At 45.6% G+C, this 20,409-nt stretch overlaps 1 long non-coding RNA gene across 2 annotated transcripts; it reads right to left on the bottom strand.

Moving 5' to 3' along the window:
- Nucleotides 1–278: 278 nt before the first annotated feature.
- On the bottom strand, nucleotides 279–11,044 carry LOC107505163. Of its 2 annotated transcripts, none has more exons than XR_001595638.2 (3): nucleotides 10,435–11,044; nucleotides 4,700–4,776; nucleotides 279–4,329 (listed from the first exon to the last, which is right to left on the bottom strand). It is a non-coding gene; the product is annotated as an uncharacterized LOC107505163 (long non-coding RNA). The 2 variants fall into 2 exon arrangements; XR_001595641.2 differs by lacking the exon at nucleotides 10,435–11,044 and adding an exon at nucleotides 4,969–5,891.
- Nucleotides 11,045–20,409: the final 9,365 nt, after the last annotated feature.

The raw sequence follows: 20,409 nt of genomic DNA, 5'->3' as shown, positions 1-20,409 counted from the left end.
CAGGCCAGCGTGGCTCATGATGAGCTAGGACTCGAACCTAAAGAACCTGGGCTTCAGTTCCCAGTTACACCGATGTTTACATAAAAGTCAGTGGTGCTATTGCTCCGTGGGTGCTGTAACTCGAGGGGACTCTGCAGCCTTCCAAAAGGAGCAGCATCGGCTTTACAATTCAGGCCTTTGCTTCATATTCAAGTCCAGAGCCTGCTCTTCCCTCCTGCTCCTACACTTCTCCCAGCTGCCAAACGGTCTCCCTCCCAAGGCCGCGCCTTCGGGAGCAAGGAAAGAAAAACAGGAGTAAGTCATTTCGATAAAATAAGAGCTAATGGATCCAGGCAAAATTATTGTAATCAGAACCACAGACACTCTGCTGGCCAGGAGGGGAAAATTCCGTAAAATAATAACGCTCACATTCTCCTTTTTCTCCCCACTTTGAGTGGTGTACTTTTCTGCCCTGACGATATTTAAAATCTTGCCAGAGGCAGGAACACAGAGGGAAAATATTCCTGCCTATAAACAAGGGGAAAGTTTCATGGAAGGGACGTAGAATTTTGAGACTTATATTGGAATTGGCAGCAGGAAAATCTAACGCTCTGGAAATAATGATTCCAGCATTAGGTCACTTGGGCAATGCGGCCATCCTGCGTGGCTTTAAAAATGTTGCCTCAGCGTCTTTCCTCCTCAACTTGAAGCCACAAGAAGGATGGTTCATTCATTTATTCATTATTGAAAGGGTTCTACTATTTACAGGGAATTTGATGAGATGTAAACTGAAAACGCAGCTCTCCGGACCCCTGGGAGGTCGCTGTGCAGTAGGGACGACAATGCACATGCAGGAGCCACCATGGGGCCACACAGATGGCGACTGGTGACTCCCAGGGACCTTCTCATGGCCTCTGCTGTGCCGTTGTCTGCCAGAGTCCAGGGAAGAAGTCTCGCTGGCAAAGCTCCCCTCTACAAGTCCTGAAGGGCATCCCGTGCCTTCCGTGACCTTTCACATGGCAAGCCGCTCCCACCGGCACCCTAGTCCACCCCGCCAGAGAATTTAGATATTACCAGCATGTGAAGTCTGGCCCTGGATCCTCCGCCCTGTGGGACTGTGAAGGAAGGAAGAACAGGTGCAGAAGATAAGAAATTGGCCCTGGTAAACTGTGAGCTGGAGACTACACAGGGCAAACTTTCTAGGTCTAGCTTAGTCACTTATTCATTCTTCCCTAGCCACATGCAGAAAGCCATCTTTTCCTCACTTACGCTCAATGATGGGGATGCTGAGTGTGTTTTCTTGCCTCAAAGTCAGGATGAGAGATCTGCTAATGACCCACTCACATTCTCGATGTGTCCATCTGCAAACATCTGCCCCTACCTTCCACCTCCCTACCATTAGAGGCACACCTCGGACACAGTGCAGGCGCGGTTCCAGACCATCGCAATAAAGCAAATATCGCAATAGAGTCACAAATCTTTTGGTGTCCTGATGTATAAAAAAGTTATGGTTACACTATACTGTAGCATATTAAGTGTGCAATAGCATTATATCTAAACAGACAATGGACATAATTAACAATACTTGATTGGTAAAAAATGATAACCATCATCCGAGTCTGTTGGAAAAATGGCGCGGATAGACTTGTTCTACACAGGGATCCCACAAACCTTCAATCTGTGAAAAAAACAATATCTGCGAGGCACAATAAAGCAAGTTATGCTAATATTGCTCCTCTTTTCCAGATGAGGAATCTGGGACCCTGAGGGCTTGATTTACCCAAAGACGAGAGCCAGTTTGCGGAGAAGCCTAGGCTGGCTGGGGTCACCCAAATTATGGTCCCTGTCATCTTCTGCTCTAAAATGCTGCCTCCTCCTTGACCCAGCTTTAATTTTTTCTCTCCTAGTTCTCTTTGCCTCAATTTCATCCTGACAGTGGATCACGAAGCCCTCAGTAAGAATGTAGAAAACAGTTAACTTTAATCCTTCAATTCCACTTCTAGATATTTATCTGAGAGAAAACATATGTCCTCAAAAAAGACTTGGACCTGATTTTTTTTTCCATCTTTATTCATAATATTTGAAAACGAATAACAGCCTAGGCGTCTATTGACAGATGACTACACACACTGTGGTAAGTCCGTGCAATGGAATCTTCCTCATCAATAAAAAGGAACAAATTACTGATATAGGTGACAACATGGAGGAGTCTCACTGATGTTATGCTGAATGAAGGAAGCCAGACACCAGAGTACATGCTGTATGGTTTTGCTTGCACGAAGTTCTAGAACAGGCAAAACTAGAAATCAGATTAGTGTTTGCTTGCAGGGGCTACAAGGATGGGGGTGAAGGTTCTAGGGGAGGAGAGAATTAAGTGGGAAGGGGCGTGAGGGAACATTTTGGGGTGATGAAAATGTTCCATATCTTGATAGGGTTGGGGATTACAGGGCATATGCATTTGTTAGAACTGATCTATCTGTACACTTAACGTCTGTCCTCTTCGGTATTGGAAGTTATATCTAAATTTTAAAAATGGGGGGGGGAGGTAGTACACGCCCGCTGTAAAACTTTATACAGAAGTAATGAAGTTAGGAAAACTTACTTTCCCACATTCAAATTTCACATCTCTGTGCTAACTGCTGTTTATTTCATGCAATAACCTTCCAGAGACTCTTTCTGGGCATATACTTTCACATAAATGGGCTCACACTGTCCATGCTGTCCACTGGGCTGGAACCTGCCCCGTGATAACACGTAGAGCTAAGTAAAGGCTTTTCATGAGCTAAGCAACCTGATTAAAATAGCCATTTCCGAGTTTCAACCATTGCCTATTTTCGTGTTGAATACTGTTTTTCCATGTTAGACTGCTCCGAAAGATTTTGTGGATGCTGCTAAGCGGTAAAAGAATGTTCTGGTAACATATTTTCTAAAAACCATTTAGGGAGCCACATCCTCTACCGACCTCATCCCGGATTTCTTCTCATTGCTGCTTCTCTTCTTGACATCTAAAGTGATGCTGTTTAATCCTCAGTTGTCTTTTTTGCATTCCAACTGTGAAAAACGCCTTCATGGGCTTGAGCCCTCCTGAGGTGTGTGGAGAAGGTGCTGACCTCTCATAGCCTGGATGAATGGTTCTCCAGAATGAGGACCCCGTCTTAAAGTGTAAACACTCCAAGACATTCCCTATAATACTCGTAATATCTATTAATGAGAAAATACATTAAAAGGAAAAACTACTCTTAATGAAATGTAATGTCTTTAATTGGATCTGCATTTTATTAACTAGGACAGTATCTACATGTATTAAAATATTATGAAAATAACAACAGCAACTACTATTTATTGTGTACGCATTATATGCCAAGTATTTTGCTAAGGGGTCTACACGCATTATCTATCATTTGCCCCACAACCCTACAGGGTACAAACCTTTATCGTATAGATGAGGAAACTGAGGCTCCGAGAGGTTAAGTGACTTGCCCAAGCTCACACAGGTAGGAAGCGATGGCCTGAGAATTCAAAGTCTGACAGGCATGAAAGATTTAATGTCACTTGATCCTGCCTCTTTAATTTATGTATTGTGTGGACAATGTTTGTCATGCCTATGAATTCTCCAGTCCCTAGCTTAAACTCAGGGCCTCCTAGGAACCTGAGACCACCAGGAACGAGCCTAGGTGCTAACACTCAGCCTGGAGATGAGCTTCAACTTGATCACCAGCACAGGATGCTCCTGAATCCAGCCTCATTCTTGTAGCATCTCTCAGCCCTGAGCTCCTGGTCTGGCTTGTCCACATGTTCCCAGAGGCTGCAAGGGTTAACAGTTGAGAACCTGTTTGCAGACCATTAGAAACAATAATCACCTTGCCCAGCAACCTGATCTACCTCAAAAGAAGGGTCTTGATTTTAGCAAACAGTTTAAGTGGCCTCTGTGTAAAGTGGAGGGGTGGAGCAGGCCTGATTGCATTTCTCCCAGGCAGTTGGAATTTGTGTGGTAATCAAGCCAGGCCCAAGGGCCAATTCCAGGGCCTAGGGGTGCTGAGCTCACACCCTTCTGGCTGTTTCTTTCCCTGGAGTTCTGAAACCAGCTTCATCTGATACGTCCCCTACTGCGCTGCTGTCCCTTCCCGGCCAGGGGGTGCTAGTAAAAATATTATGAAATACCTGCCGTCGCTTCGCCACGCACATTCGCTGAATCTTCACCATGTGCTCCAGAGCACGGGCTTCCTCCACCCTCACCACCCGGCACTGTTGCTTTTATGCCTCCCACTTCGCAGGTGAGAAAGTTGAGGCTCAGAGACCGCCGTGTGCAGAGGCCAGCGCCAACTGCAAGACTTCGGGGAATTTGGCAAGCTAGGGGTCAAACACGACCATTGTTAGAACTTAAATTACATAAACTTATAATTAAACTATATTAAAAACAAAAGTAACAGATACTCCGAGGCCGTCACTTCCTAATGGTTTAACGACCGTTCACTAGGGTCTGCGCTTCAGAGGTTATTTATGTCTGCCGTGTCTGTGGGGTGAAAACACTGGTACATCCAGGTGCCACTGCACTTGCCCGCCCAGCTCCGCATTGCGCGGCATTATGTCGGCCGCCTGAAATCCGCTGTGCCGGGAGTATTTACACCACAGAAATTGACGAATGTGCACATCAGTGTTGTGTCCCCCTTCCGCAAAGAGCTGGCCATTAGCACCCCTGTGCTGAGGAAGGTTAACTCACCTGACAAGGTCTCAAGGCTGGTGGTGGAGCCAAGCCTGCAGCTGGGCTCTAGAGAGCTTGTCGCTATGCTCTTCTACCTTTAAAAATAATAAAGGTTCATCAACACGTTAATTGCAAGGAAATAAGAGAGTTAGAGAGTTAAAGATTAAAAGAGACCTGAAGACATATTATGCAATCACAAAATATACACCTTATTTGGAGTCTGATCAAAATAAACAAACGAAAAGAATTACGACATTTATAAGACATTTGGACATTTGAGCACTTACCAGATATTTGATGACATTAATCAATAATCGTTTTTTAGGCATGATAATAGTAGTATCCTTTAGATCACCATTTCAGATGAGATGATATGATGGCTGAGATTGGCTTTAATAACAATACCAGGAAGAAAAGGAGTGGATGTGGAGATCAGCGGCTCTCAGAGTGTGGGTACCTGACCAGCAGCACCAGCATCACCTGGGAGCTTGGAAATACAAATTCCCAGGTCCCAACTCAGACCAAAGGAATCAGAAGTTCTGAGGGAGGGGCCCATCAATCTGTTTTAACAAGCCTCCCAGGTGATTCTGATACTCAAGTTTGAGAAACTCGGGGTTTAGATGAACCAAGATTCACCACGCATCCATTGTTGAGGCTGAGTAACAAGTGCCTGAGGTGTGGGGCTTCACAGGTATGTTTGAAATTCCCTATAACAAACAGTTAAAAAAATAATTATGCCCATTGGAAGGAAGGAGTATAGGCGTGGTGGGGAGGGGTCACAGCCGGACAGCCTCTGGATCTAAAGCAGAATAAATGGGTTCTCGAATGTCATTCACGAGTCTTGTATTGGTGCATGTGTCTTTATTGTCTTTTGAGTGAAAAATCCAGGCTAATGGCTGCATTAGCAAAACTTTAACAGGCAACTCTTCCCCCTCCCTGCCAACTACAATTCCTCAGGTTTCTCTGATTAACTCTGTTCCTTCATTTGAGGCCCTAGTTTTAGTAAGGTTTGATCCTGGAACCTCAAATTTCTGGAAGAAGCAACTATTTTAATTTTCAGCTTCTAGTGAGACTTTAAAATAACCACCCACTAGGCCTGCTTTATCAGCTTCAGACGTGACACAATTAATTAACTTTACGAAGCCTCTTGCCACACAAGCTGCTTAACTTCTAGCCCATTGTAGTTCTGGTTTACTTAGCAGATATGGCCTAAGAGCCTGTCACTGTTTACCTCCCTCTGGAGGGGCCTGGAGGGGCCGTCCTGTGCAGACGAATTCATTAGTTGGTGTTTGTAGAGCGGCAGGAAACCAAAAAAAAAAAAAAAAAAAAAAAAAAAAAAAAACCCATTAGGTAAGTTTTTATTTTTATTTATGTTTTGTTTAAAAGGTACTGAAAAAGGGACCCTTTGTCTAGGCCTGAACTCACATCCAAGTTTTGTTCTGTCCTGCCCGTGGTTGTCAGTTTGCTTCCCTCTACGTGCCCCAGCCTCTTTTCTCCTGCCCATTTTTTCTCTCTCATTTCTGCTGTTCCTCCCAACTGGAAAACTCTTTGGATTTTGGCCTGGAGGATGGAAAAGGTCTGTCTGCCCGTGAGATGGGATATTTAAGGATTTTTGGTCTTTTTCGTTTAAATGCCAAACTTTCTGAAGACCTCTGCTTTCCTGGTGTTCTCTTACCCTCTTCAAGGGGCTGTCTTTCCTTTTTTCCTTTCTTCCTCAATTTCCTCCCCTCTCTTCTCTCTTAAATACAGTCCTGTTGAAACCTTATCAAGAAATAGCAAGGGCATGTTTTTTTCTAGAAACTGTACTTTCCAAAACTCTGGAGAAGGGAGACGAAAAGTTATTCTCTTGCAGAGAAAGAAGGGAAAGTGGAGTAGGGAAGGGGCATTTTGAGGGTTTGGGGGCAGAGGACATTTGAACTGTCTCATCTTTTTCAAGTGTTACTCCTGGAACAGGACTTCTTAAGTGCCCTGTATGCCGCAATGGAGGTAAAATGCAGATTTGGGGGCCATGCTCCAATCCAACTGAATCCAATTTCTGGGGATTGGACTCTAGGATTCTGTGTTTTTAACACACTCCGCAGATCATTTGGACGCCCGCTGAGGTTTGAGAACCATGGGTCCAGTGGGTAATGCCCCAGGGTCCTATTTACTAAATGCCTCTCCCACATGCCAGGTACTGCACAAGGAGGAGAAATAGCTTTGACTTTGGTTTTTGAAAGGCCTACCTTTCAGGTATCCTTTTAAGGAAATAAGACTTTATTACTTTATATTAATGGTATTTACTGGGTGCTTGGTGTATACCAGATGTTTTGGAACTCTTACCCTGCCCCTCCCTCACCTAAATCTGCATTCTTGTTATACCATGTTTCAGATGAGGAAACTGAGGCTTGGAGAGGTTAAACAGTTTGCCTATATCACAACAGTAAAATGTGGTGTCATGGTACTTAGATTTCTATACATCTGGCTCAAAGCTGAGCTGCTGCCTCCCAGCCTCTCATAGTTGGGCTGTGGTGGCCATGTTTTCCACACCGAAACCTGAAACTCATGATCTCACAGGTATGCTTTTATTTTGACAGACAGAGATGCACAGTATTTGCAATCTGATTGGTTTCTTTATACTCTGGGCCTGTATTAGCCTGTTTTTCACTTTAGGATGTGTTCAAAATCAGATACGGCAGCCCTGGGCCTAGTTTGCCAACCCCACTGGGCAGGAGACCCTAGGCTTCCTCCCTGGTTTTTTATGTATCTATTTTTAAATTATTCAACAACAAAGGTAAATCAGAAGTATTAATTCACCCCTCCTTCTCCTCCTCCGAAGCGGCTTCTGTGGTCAGTTTGGGTGTTTTCTTAGAGACATTTTTCTACGCTTTTACATATACAATTTTTTTTTTCTTAACAGAAATAAAAAATTATTTTATTAATCAACCTTTTGCACATAATGATATATCTTAGACCTCTTTTTGTGTCTACCTTGGCTTCTTTTCCAAGTTTAGTGATGAAAGGGGAAGGAATATTTCTTAAGCATAATTAAAAAGAAAAGAAGAATGATAGTTTGATAGTTATTTTGGAGTCCAAATTTGGAAATACTCTTTTTTTTTTTTTTTTTTGTGGTAACATAACATAAAATTAAGCATTTTAACTAGTGTTAAGTTCAGTGACATTAAGTACCTTGTTATGCAGCCATCGCCACCATTCATTCCCAGAACGTTTTCATTTTCATTTTCCCCAACTGCACTCCGCACCCATTGCAGCCACTCTTCTACTCTCTGTCTATGAATTTCCCTACGCCAGCTGCATCATCTACATGGAATCACACGGTATTGGTCCTCTCAGCTCCGGCTTATTTCAGTTAGCATAATGTCTTCAGAGTTCATTCACCTTGTACCATGTATCAGAATTTCTTTCCTTCGCAAGGGTTAATAACAGGTTGTTGTATGTAAGTGTCACATTTTGTTTATCCATTCATCTGTTGATAGATACTCGAGTTGTTTCCACCTTTTGACTGTTGCGAATAATGCTTCTCTGAACATGGGCGTCCAACTCTGAGTCCTGCTTTCAGTTCTTTTGATACATGCTCAGAAGTGGAACTGCTGGATCATGTGGTAATTCTATGTTAACGCGTTCTTTTTAACTACATAATATTCCATTGTATCTTTCCTGTGTTTATTGACAATTTAAGTTCTCTTTTCTGTGGATTGCTCCTTGTCAGGTATGGTTTTTAATGGGATCTGAGACAGTCTTTATATAGTCTGGATAGTCTTTCTTTTATGTACAGGGCCAATTACACACATTTGAAATAAGTTTCTACATCATTTCAGATCCAAGTGCCCGTCGTGATCTTTTTGATTATTTAAGGAATATTTATTGATGAGAATTTTTATTATAAAAATAGAGCACACACTCAAGTGGCCACCTGTGTGCAGCAGAGGGCCTGCTGTGTGGTGCCTCATAAACGTTTGCTGACTAACTACTGGACAGCATGTGGTTTCATCAGGGTTTCCTTTCTAGGACTTACTGGGATGGGTTGAATCCAGAAACTAATTAAATTCTTCATGATACTTCACAGCACAATTTTCCCTAAGTTTAACCTGTTCTACCTGTCTCAGAAAAAAAAAAAAATGAAGCCAAATTGCTATGAAAATAATAGATAATTTAAGTTTCTGCTATTTGAAAAGCACTGTAGTGAAACTGTACTGCCACAGGCTCTGTCAAAATGAAAATAGTTAGTAATTAAATAACCTGTAGATTAGAAAAGAAAAGAGTGTAAAAGAAACAGTCTTAACTCAGTCTTCTTATTTCCTATTTCATCTCCAGGAAAGAAAACATCAATACTAAGCCTACCACTTATTGGCTTAATATGTACCAAATAATTTGCTGAATGCTGTACATCTGTTCTTTGATCTTATTTAATCTTCATAATTATCCTGCAAGGTAACCGTTCTCATCCCCATTTCACAGATGTGGAGGGCCTAGGAAGGCCAAATCTCTTGCTGAGGCTCACACAGCTCATGGTACATAGGAGAGTTGGGACTTCATCCCTGTCCCTTTGGTGGCAGGCGCTGAAATCTTGACGATTATCGTATTCTTTATCTGTGGCATCAGGGTTACTTGGTTACTAACAGAAACCAAAGGCGTAGGTGACTCTGCCTGTGTACGTAGTGGGAGGGGAACAGGAAGGAGGTCGTGTGATTTTGCTCTGTGCCCCATGTTTGGGTGTGGGGACACAGGTTGGAGTGACTGTGTGTCCTTGAACCTTAGAGTTCCATGGCTTCGCTGGCCAAGTCCCTCCTCCTCCTCCTCCCAGGATTGCTTCTCTGAGGTGCTGCCCGTTCCTAAGTCTGGAGGAGCCTCATCAGGCCAGTGCGACGGCTCCGGTTTGTCCTCCTTGGGAGATGGCTCTGCTCAGCTCAGTGACTGCTGCCTCCTGACTGGAGCCCACAGAGATCTGTGGGAGTTTATAACTCATGGCTGAATACAGACCTCTGTTAGTTCTTGTATTGCTCTTTAAACTTTGTTCCTTGTGTCACCAGACAAATAGTGATGCCTCTGGGGCCAAAGGTCGGGTTACGATTTTTGTATACAACTCTTAAATACAAGCTCTAGACCCAAATACTGACTGATAAAGTATTTTTGTAGCGTACAACCATTTCAGAGAGTCTGTAACCTTAGAGCTGACTGAGAATAATTAGTATGAACAACTGCTCTTACAGAGGAGAAGAAGGGTTAAGAAGGACCCTTCAAATTGAATTTGATGATTCCGGAAAGAATGCCGTGTACATGTTTTTAAATATAATCAGCAGAACCTGAAGGAAAAACGCCCCAGTTTCAGCTATCATTTCTCTCGTTCTCATCCTAACTTCTCAGTCATAGATGTAGCTAATTTTCTAGAATTTCCTGCTATGGGGGCCTGTGAAATCAAGGAGTGCCCCTAGGGAACCTGGAGGCAGTGACAAGGTGGTGGCCGTGGGGGCAGCGAAGGAGATGGGAGACACCCATGTTTTACTTGAGGGCCTGAAAATTAATTTGTCTTTTTGATGATAATTTAAAATAGCATTTGGAATTATAATTTAAATCCTAAAGGGGTTTTCTCATTTCTGCAAGTTCGCGGATCATTTTAAGTAGAGGGGCGGAGGGGCTCTCTCTTCTATGATTTGCATGCGGTGTCCTGATTCTCGGCCGTCTAGATTGGTTGCGATTTCTACTCACTGAGCTGCTCTCATCTTTGAAATTGTCCCCAGATGATCCATTGTTACCTGTATCAGTTACAGAAGTCCTCACCGAAAGAAACAATGCACCTTGAAAACAGGATCCTCTGCCTCTCTCTCTGCTTTCCTCAGAGTCTTTAACAACACAGCGTCTGGGTGACCCTGCACTGGTGTCCTGTCCAAACAGTCCTGGCCTCGAATGCCCTGTGGAGAGCTGTAAGCAACGTCGATAGGAGTCCTTCATCAGCGCCCGAGGAAAGGAATGTAGGCCCGTCTTATCGCCCTTGGTCACCATAATAGAAACACTTGACTCCAACAGGTATTTCCCTCCCAGGTGTGGAAGACTTTTTTTTTTTCCCCCCTTCATTTCACAGGTAAGACCAAGTATGTCTATACAGGGGAGCCCCAAACTGTGGTTGTTAGCAGAATGTGTATAGAAAGAGGTTGCTGGTTTAAATCAAGGAAGGCAGAAAAGACTGTCTACTTCTTCACTGAAAATCTTTCTCCTCAGGAGGTGCTCAAAGGCTTGTGATTTGCATAGAAGTCTTTCTGAAGCAGCAAAAGGCTTGTGAGCAGACTTGTTCCCTGGCCCATGGCAGGGATCGGTAATCATGGAAGGCTGAGCTGCCCCTTTGGGAGCTTCTGGCCACATGTGGCTATGTAAATTTAAATTAATTAAAATTAAATTAAATTAAATATTCAGCTCCTCAGTTGCATTAGCTACGTTTCTAGTGCTTGTTAGCACATGTGGCCAGCAACTTCTGTACAGGATACTTCTTTCACTGCAGGAAATTCTATTGAACAGTGTTACTTTAAGGCTCACCAGTTAACAGAGACCACTTTACTGGTTCTAGACAGCGGTGACCTGCACCATGGCCCTAAGGGACCGAGTAGAGGCTAGAGTGAGGATATAGAGTTACAATAAATGTGCACACATAGCATGGGTATGGTCATTGGAGTGAAAATGTAATGAGACTTTCAATAAACATTTATTTCTTAAATATAGCACGTGATTCAGTGTTACTCAGACAAGCCTTAGAAATCTGGTACTGTGCAAGTCAATTTTTGCTGTGCTGGAGTTTATAACCTATAAGTTGAGGCAGGAAGTAAATAATAAGCTGTGATAAGTTGAACATTAGACATTTGCAAAGGAGTGATACATTATTTGGCCAGGAAAGATTCTCAGAGAAGGGGATGTGTAAGCAAAGTTTTGATGGATGATGAGAATCTTAGCAAATAACAAGTACAGTGTTCAAAAATAGAAGGAATGATGAAATGCTTTGGAGAACTGAGAAGCTTGGTGTTGGAGGAATGTGGAATGGCAGGAGGGAGAAAGGAAGGACCGGCCACCACATTGTGGGGTCCCATGACATCAAGCATGGGGCCCTGTGCAAATGCACAGGCCGCACGCCCACAAGGCCATCCGGGCGGCAGGAGAGGACGTTAGAGAGAAAGGTAGGACCGTGTTATCAAGGGCTTTTCAGTCGTGCTTTGGAGTTTGGACTGTGTCCTGAAGGTGACTGAGAGACATGAGAGATTTTTAAGCTGAGGTGAGGCAAGATCAGGCTTTCATTCGGCAAAGGCCATGTTTCGGGCAGCACTGAGGGGCTTGGCAGGAAGGCTGGGTAAGAAGGGACCGAAATGGCTCGGTGAGAGAGGACCGATGAGGACAGAGGTGACAGTGGGGCAGAGAGGACGGAGGACAAGGTAGTAGGTGGTGACCTTGGTAACAAGACGCTGACTGGATAGTGCAAGTGGGGCGAGGGCTGGGCGTGAGCTCTGGGACTCACAGTCTTCAGGCTCGAAGGCTCACTTGCTGCGCCGGCCGGGCTGTCCCCCACTCAGACCTCCTGTGCCGCCTCCTTTGCAGGTGGTGGAGTCTTTGGGTTCCTGTCACCCCTCCTGGAGCAAAAGGCTGAGGGCGGAGGGAAGGAGGGAGGTCCTGACCCCTTGCCAAGAACCTTCCAGGACCTACCTTACTGTGTTCCCTGCACGGGGCTGTTTTCCTGGCCCGACTCTGGGACCGAGTCAGTCCCCGCCTCTCCTCCGGCCTTAGGAACACGGCCTCAGAGGAAGTCAGTCGTCACAGTTTCCATATGCTGCCCTCGATCTGCGTTTCCTGACTTGGGTATTTGTGACATTCCATAGGCCACTTTCAGAGGGTTTCATTTTTCATTTCCTGACTGAATCAGGACCTGCCCTCCTTTTGGGAGGTGCTGTCGGGGTAGGAGAGCCAGTGTGTGACCAGGCACTCACCAAGAGCACGGAGCAATCCCGCAGCGCAGCTGGGAGGGAGTACATAAGAAAGGACCACCGCGGAGGGCACCCCCTCTGGCCCTCCTGAAGCAGACAGCAGGGAAGGAAGCCAGTGTGTGTTCGGTGCCAGCACCAGGGGTGCCTGGAGTACCTCCGCTTCATAGGATGTCTCTTCCAAGGACATCTCCGTATGAAGGGGAGTACAGTGACACCCCCCTCCCCTTTACACGCCAACACAGGAATACCGTGCGCCTCACCCAAGTCTCGAGACTTGCCCATTGTCACTGGCTGACTGGGATGTGGATTAGAACTCAGGTCTTCACATTCCTGGACCCCGCCCCACCCCCATTCCCAGAGTCCTTTGCTTATACTTCACGCTGAGACAGTCCTGAGTAAATTCGGACTCTCTTGGTTCTAAAACGGGGGTGATTTTATTTAAACGTTGCATGAAATTATGTCTCCATTAGCTTATTTGTAAAACAAAACAAACAAACAAAAAAGTCCCATCTGAGCCAGAGAGTGAGGGAAAGAGGAGACATGTTTAATGCATTTGAAGGGAAATAAAAAACACAAGTAACAGAGTGAAGTAGGTACAAGCTATGAACTGGCTGTCCCTGGCTACGTTGTTACAAGAAAAAATTTAAAGGCAGCAGCACATGAATATCCTTGTTTGGTGGCAAGCCTGACTTGGGAGCCTTCGCACTTTCTTGAAACTGGAGAGAGTGGTGGGGGCCAGGTGGGAGAAGGAGAGAGAGAATGAATTTGGACATCCAGGAGACTAGCCTAACTTCAGGGTGGCTTCTTTGCCCAGAGCACTTTCCTGTGCTGAGAGCTCGAACAAGCAGAGAACTTATCCGATCCTATTAAGGATCAGTGAGGAGGAAGAGGGAGGAAAAACACCGGCCCAAGAGCTAGCTGACAAATGCTCTGAATGAATACCAGCTCAGGAGCCAAGGCTTTTTCAGGTCTGTCTCATGTTTAAACTGGAATATTAATTTTACAAGCAGAAAAAGTTCTCCTGGACATAAAAGTTTTGCTGACAGAAAAAATCCACAACCCATGGGCTCCGGATGAAAGGGCTGGGCCTCTAGGGGCATCTTCCAGGCTGCAAAAAGGGCTAGGCTGCTCGAAAGGTACTTGAAACAAACAAAACAGTGACTCTAAAACGCACCCATATGTCACGTTCTTACAGAAAAATACCCTCTGTAATTAGTTACAAGCTTTAGAGAATAAAATCCAATTTACCTGTCAAAGAAAAAGGCTGGACGCCCCCCCACCCCAGACTGTTGGGGGGTGGGGGGTGTGGCTGGCAGGCCCCTTCCCTCCCCACACCCCGACCTTTCTCCGCCCACCTCCTCTATTTGTGAAGACTGGAAAAAAAAAAATCGAGAAGTTGGAAAAATCCTCTAAAGACACACAGTGTTCCAAGCATAATCAGACCACTAATTACTGTTAAGCTCGAGCCCCTTTTTGTGTTCCGAGGGGGGCGTCAGTATGTAGCAACTACTTGGACCTTTTCATGAATTCGGGCTAACTCCTGAATAGCAGATTTTTTTTCCCTCTTCTTTTCAACATTTGCCGCCTGCCTTTCTTTTCCTTCATCTTTATCTTCACCTTCTCCTTTTTTTTTTTCTTTTTTGCATGTGCTTTTTTTCTCTCTCTCTCCTTTTATTCCCCCCTTTTTTTTCTTCTCCGATAGCATTTTTCTTCTGGTGTAGTGTTTTAAGTTCCTAAATGAAACTTGACTGCCCCCACGGCCGGCTGGAGAAGCACAAAGGCCTCCCATTCCACTGGCTACAGTAACGCCATTGTGTGTCCTAACAATGCACTAATTGGCGGTGACAATTGTGGAGTTGGGAGGAAGAGGGAGGCCTGCTCTTTTCCAATCAACGGGCCACGGAAATAAAAGGAGAGGAGGAGGAGGAGGATGGGAGGCCCAGGTTCCTGATGCGGACAGGGGGATAGATCCATAGAGGGGGCGCAGGAGTGGGGTGTGTGCTGAGCTTTCTAAATTAATAAAAATGAAGGGAAAATCATTATTTGGGGGAAAAAATATGAACTCTGCTGCAGGGGACTTCAGGGTCCTGGTGGTGGAGATGGGAGGGAGCTAAGGTGAGGTGCGGGTGAGCGCCCCTCCGGGACCCAACATTCCGTGTTTCTGCAAACTATGGGAAAGTCAGAGAGGCCGTGGCAGAGGCTCGGAAGGAAATTCCCATCAGGATGGCTGAAAGGCGGGTGCTGAGCTGGTCCATGGTGAATCCCTGTTTCAACCACATTTCTCCATGAGGAGGGAGGAAGCCAGAAAGAGAGACGTAGCCACTTGTGTGGCGTATTAGCCCTTCAGAAAACCACAGAAGGTGATTCTGACCTTTAAAATGTTCTTAAAGCGAACCTGGGCAGGATGGTGGACAAGAACAACATGGTAGCCAGATAATGCTGCCAGGGCTTTTAGGGCCGCTGGGGAATCCCCAAGATACCCCAGAATGTCACCTGGGAACGCGGGGGCCTCAGAGCCACCTGGATCCAGCCTATACCCTTCTTTACAGGGAATGATCCACCTTCCAAGATCAACTTCAAATATGCCTGCTCCCCAGAAGCTTTTCCTGGCCAGGTGGGGGTGACCCATGCCTTCCTCAGGCCCTCCCTCTGCGCCCTGAAAATAACAGGACCCGATGGCCGCTCCTTTCCTCCTGCGGGCCAGGCCTGGTGCCGAGGGCCTTGCACGCATGACTTCACTGAAATCTCACAACAGCTCCATAACCTGATCAATATGATTATCTCCACAGAGAGGGCAAATGGGGAAATTGAGGCCTCTTCTCTAAAAGATTAGTTTGCCCGAGATCACTCAGCGTGAGGGTGGAGGCGGGTTGGGGTGGGGGTGTTGGGTGGGGAGCCAGGAATCTAACAGAGCTGGTCCACGTGGCCCGATGTGCTTCCCTGCTCTCTTCTGCCTTTTCTTTCTGCATTCCTGGGGGGTGGGAGCTGTATCTTAGTCATCTTTGCATCTCTTGCACCTAACAGAGAGTACTTAGCATACCTACTTAGCATACCGGAGGCCTCCAGAAGCTGTGTGCAGTCTGAAGGGGGAGGCGGGGAGGGCTGCATTATTGGCAGTCGTCTTCTGGGTCCCTGTGGGCCCCAGACTGCAGCCAGCATCCAAATCCCGAATCCCCTGGGGTGGGAGGGAGGAGGAGTTGTTAAAACAGATCCCTGGGTCTTCCCCTCCCCCCGCCCCCGCCAGGTTCAGGTGGTACCCGAGAATGCGCCTAACCCATTTCCAGCCGATGCTACTGGTCCGGGGACCACAGTGGAGACCGGCTGCACTAGCATAATGTTCACGTGGCAGCAGAGAGTTCCACCCCTTCCATTGTCTCTGTCTTTTCGTGGCCTGAGAGCAGAAGTTTTATTAAGGAGGAATTAAAGTTGAAAAGTTCTGACCATAATGATAGATAATTGTCAGGCTCCCGCCTGCATTAAATAACAATCTTAATCAAACGGTCATTTCTATCTGATTTAAAAAACAAACAAACAGATGATCAGCAGTAGGCCCAATAACCACACTGCAAACAATGACATTTTCTAGATAACACCTGGTCAGTCTTTTATTTGGGAGAGGTCATGGAGAGCTCTTCTCTCTGACAGATTTTTGTGTCTTTTAATTGTATTCCATGACTATCTTAGAGTTTAAAGTGAAATAACCCAAAGAAAGACCTGAATGAAGAGCACTTAAATTCTAGAGTCTTCTTGGTGAGGGCATCTGAAGGGCAAAGGTGAGGAATATCTCGGGGTGTCAGCTCAGGCACCTGGTGCCAGGGAACTGACTTTGCACCCTGGGGGCAACTGCTGTCTCTGCAAATAAAGCCTTCCCTCCACTCGGGTTTCTAAGAACCGAACGTGTTTCTTGGAGCAAAGTTGTTTTAGTCAGGCAGGTGTTCGCCCTCGGATAGGTCACTATTATCAGGTTAGGGATGTAGCCAGCTCCTGAAGGAGAATGTACCTTTTCACAGTTAACTTTTTCTCTTAGCCTTGGTACAGCTTTCTGAATACAGAGGCCAGAAACGTGCACCCCGGCAGGGCCCACACTTGTATGTTCGTTCACATTGCAGTGTCTGCCGGGTGCACAGGTGGGGATGAGGCTCCAAACGTGTAGCGACAGCGGAGAAATCGTAGTGGGAAAGTGCATGGGAAAGTTCTCGTGTCAGAAACCAGCTCTCGAAGAGAGAAGCTATTTGTTGCACAGTTGATAGAATTTAAGCAGTGAAACCAGGTCTTTGGAGGAACAGAGTTCAGGGTAGTTTTGAGGGAGCAGGAACTAATGGACACGCTGCCTAGACATCGCACTCCGACATGTGTGCTCCCCTCAAGATTCAAATTCCTGCTGGCCTAGCTTGGGCTGTGGGTCCCAAGAGGAAGAGGACTTTGATTGACAGCCCCCAGGAATACCTGGAAGGAGGGGCACTGATATCTGTCCCGTAAGCGGGGAAGGGAAGCTGGGGGGGCACCATATAGCCCTTTACAATTCACCAAGCCTCATAGTCTTATTTTTATTTTACACACGCCTCGGTGTTTGAGCAAACAAACAAAAAGGATGTTTTTAAGACAATCAGATAAATGTGATTTGGAAGTGAATATCAGATGATAACAAGGAATTCTTGTTAACTTTGTTAGGTATGTAATGGCATTGTGACTACGTAGAAGAAAATAAGATCTTTTTTTAGATGTGTGCTAAAGCATGTAAGCATAAAATGTTATTATGACTGGGATTTGCTTTGTGATATTTTTTCAAAATTGGAAAAAAAAATAAGTAACAAGAGTAGGTGGAACCAACCAGGAAAAATCTAATAATCCTCATTAGAAACACCCTGTGGTGGGCCATATGAGCTGACGGGGTGCCGGGGGGGGCCGGTTCGGAGGCAGTCTGGGTGGGGCCGACTATCCGTCGGACCACATGTTGACGCGTGTTCACTACAGGCGCTGGCTCTTGGCAAGGCCTATGAGCCGGTGCTTGCCCTCTCACCTGCTGTGGAGTCGAATGTGCACGAGTGGGATTTCCCTCCTGAGACATCTGTTGTCAGGCGTCTCCTCCGGGCGCTGGCACTGCTGATGGCTGCTGCTTGGGCAGCAGTGAGAAAGCCATTTGGGGAGGTTGACCCAGTTTAGAATTCAAATTTTCTTCTCTGCCTGTGCAATTGGAATTTATTTCCTCTGCAAAAGGCTTGAATTGCAAAGCAAAATCCCTCCGGCTGGGCTTGGGCATGTGTGCGGCGATCCTAATGGAGAAGGCTTCTGGTTTATTTTCATAACAGCGTGCACCTCGTGGTGTCCCCGGAACCTGACATTATTAAGAGCATGTCATCACAATACAGCACGGAGGCTACGGCAATTTGGATGTCCTTGGGCCCAAAATTAATATGTGCTTTGTATAGTCTTGTGATTTGGATGGCAATTTTCCATCACACGGTGAGAGATGTTCCTTTCTATGTTTGAGATAATTTAGCCCAATGTTCATTTGAAAAAATTACTGTGCTAATAGCAGCTTTTAGCTTCAGAACAACAGACCATCCTGGGAGAACAGGGGAGTCACTGAAAGTGATTCTCATATCAGGCTGTCTGGGAGCGTCTGGACAAAAGCTGGAGGAATTTCTCCCAGACCAACAGCTGCCTGAGGTTGTGTGGCAGGATCCAAAATATCATATGAACTCTAGCTAATTTGATTAAAACCAATAGCCCTTAGTGGAGGAATATGAAATAAAGGTAGAGAAGTAGTGAATTTCCCTATTGTCCAGGTAAATTGCAAGTCGGTTCACATAAATCAAAATTTCTGTACGCTCAGCTATGGGAACAATTTGTTCTTCCTGCTAGACTTTCCTGCCCAGGGTATGAAGAAATGGATGCAAACAGGAGAGAATTAACTATATCCTGGATGTGTTTCGCCTCAGGCTTCCTGGGTACTATGTACCAGGGGCCTTTGTTCTTGTGGGGGAGGAATCTTTTACCCCAATAGGCACCCAAAACAGTAATAAAAATAAATGTAAAACATTTTTTTTTCCTAATCGGCAATGCAGTTTCTAATGATGCTGCTTTAGAACACATTCCAGGTAGACCCAAGTTCATTTCTTGTTGCTTTCCTGTCCTTTAGCACTACTAGCTTCTTATGGCGGTTTTGAATAAATTCTTCACTGCTGCGGGTGTGCCCATATGTGGTAAGCATTGTGGGAATGGAGGAGATCACATCTTTTCTACGACTCCGAACCCTCTGAAAAAGTGTTCCGTCGATGAGAACACACGTCACTACGGTTACTGACTTTCTAAAGGGAGCCGAGGGTGAGAAGTGCCCTATATTCCCATTCACCTGTAACTGGCAGGTGAGGTTGAAAATCATCAGTTCAATAGGTGCCTGGGTTTGGAATGACTGGTTCGTTTTAAAGTCTAGTTCTTCTACTGAACCAAGGCAAATCTGGACACAGCTCAAAATTTCCTGAATTTCACAGGCCTTTCTGGGCAAGAAGCACCTAGTGATTTTCCATTTTAAATACCACTCTCCAGAGTGATGAGGTTCATGTTCATCGGTTGGGCCTGAACTAGGAGCGAACTCTCATATGCATGCATTTGAGAACGATTGCAGCATAACTAGGAGGAATAAAAAAAAAAGAGAGAGAGAGAGAGTACAAGGCTTCCTTTGTAGGCCAGCTTAGTCACCTGTGGCCAGGACCTGGCCACTTCCATTCACCAGGCTGTCTGGCAGTGGTATATGTTGGATAAATAGACACTAACCACACCCTAGAAGAAAATAAAGGGTAAGGTTTTATGGAAACGATTGCAGTCCATGAACAGCAAGTTCCAAAGTACTGTTCTGAGTCTGCTGGGAAGAAGGGAGGCAACAGCTGTTAGCTGGAGGGCAACCAGAGCCATTCAGTCCCTCCACATCCTTTGACATCCTTCCCACTGTGGGCCACCAGTGTGCCAAGCAAATGTTTATTTCAGGGCAACTTGCTTCATTTAATCTAGTGGTTCTTAACTTTCAGAACGCATGGGAATCACCCAGAGAGCTTTTAAGAAAGACAAATACTCAGGCCCCATTCAGAGAGATTCTGATTCAATTGTCTGTGATGGGGTCCTGACATTTTGCTTTTGTTTTTGTGTTTCTAATGTGGGAACCATTGATTCGAGCCACCATCTTGAGCCATCATCAAAGGATAGGTGGCAGGTTGGGGAACAATTAAGGGAGATTCAAATCACCATCTCCTGAGGGTGTGCAGAGATGAGTGGGAGGGTGTCGCCTTCCTGCCTTCTGAAAGCATCTTTGCATATCTTCTCTTTGATAATGTCAAAACTTCCTGGCGTTATCCAGCCACTCCAATGTACTACAACTGGGGCAAGTCTGTCCTGTGATTCGGATGAATCGGGGCTCTGACTAGGTTGTGTGTCCAGTTTGGTTCAGTGAAACATTAACTCAGTGCCTTTTACCATGTATCGTGGCAGGTTTCTTGTGAGGATGAAGTCCAGTTGTTCCTGGGCGGCTTGGGCGTGAACCCCAGTTGGTTTCCGGTAGGTGGGGGAGGGGAGGCTGGGCATGAACTTGTTTAGGTGTGTCTTGGGGAGTGAGGCTCAGGGTTCACCTTCACCTTTGGTAAATGTTTAACGAGAAGCACCTTTTCTAGTATTTTCAATGCCTTTCTTTGAGAAAGTCAGTTCCAATGGTGCTTTTGAAAGGTTCCACATGGACACTCATTGCGCCCCATGACGTTTGTGATGGAAGGGTGAGGG

This window comes from Rousettus aegyptiacus, unplaced genomic scaffold (genome assembly GCF_014176215.1).
Source record: "Rousettus aegyptiacus isolate mRouAeg1 unplaced genomic scaffold, mRouAeg1.p scaffold_m13_p_2, whole genome shotgun sequence".
NCBI classification, from domain to species: Eukaryota; Metazoa; Chordata; class Mammalia; order Chiroptera; family Pteropodidae; genus Rousettus; species Rousettus aegyptiacus.
The sequence above is the reverse complement of the archived record's forward strand: the minus strand, read 5'-3'. Positions and strand labels throughout refer to the sequence as shown.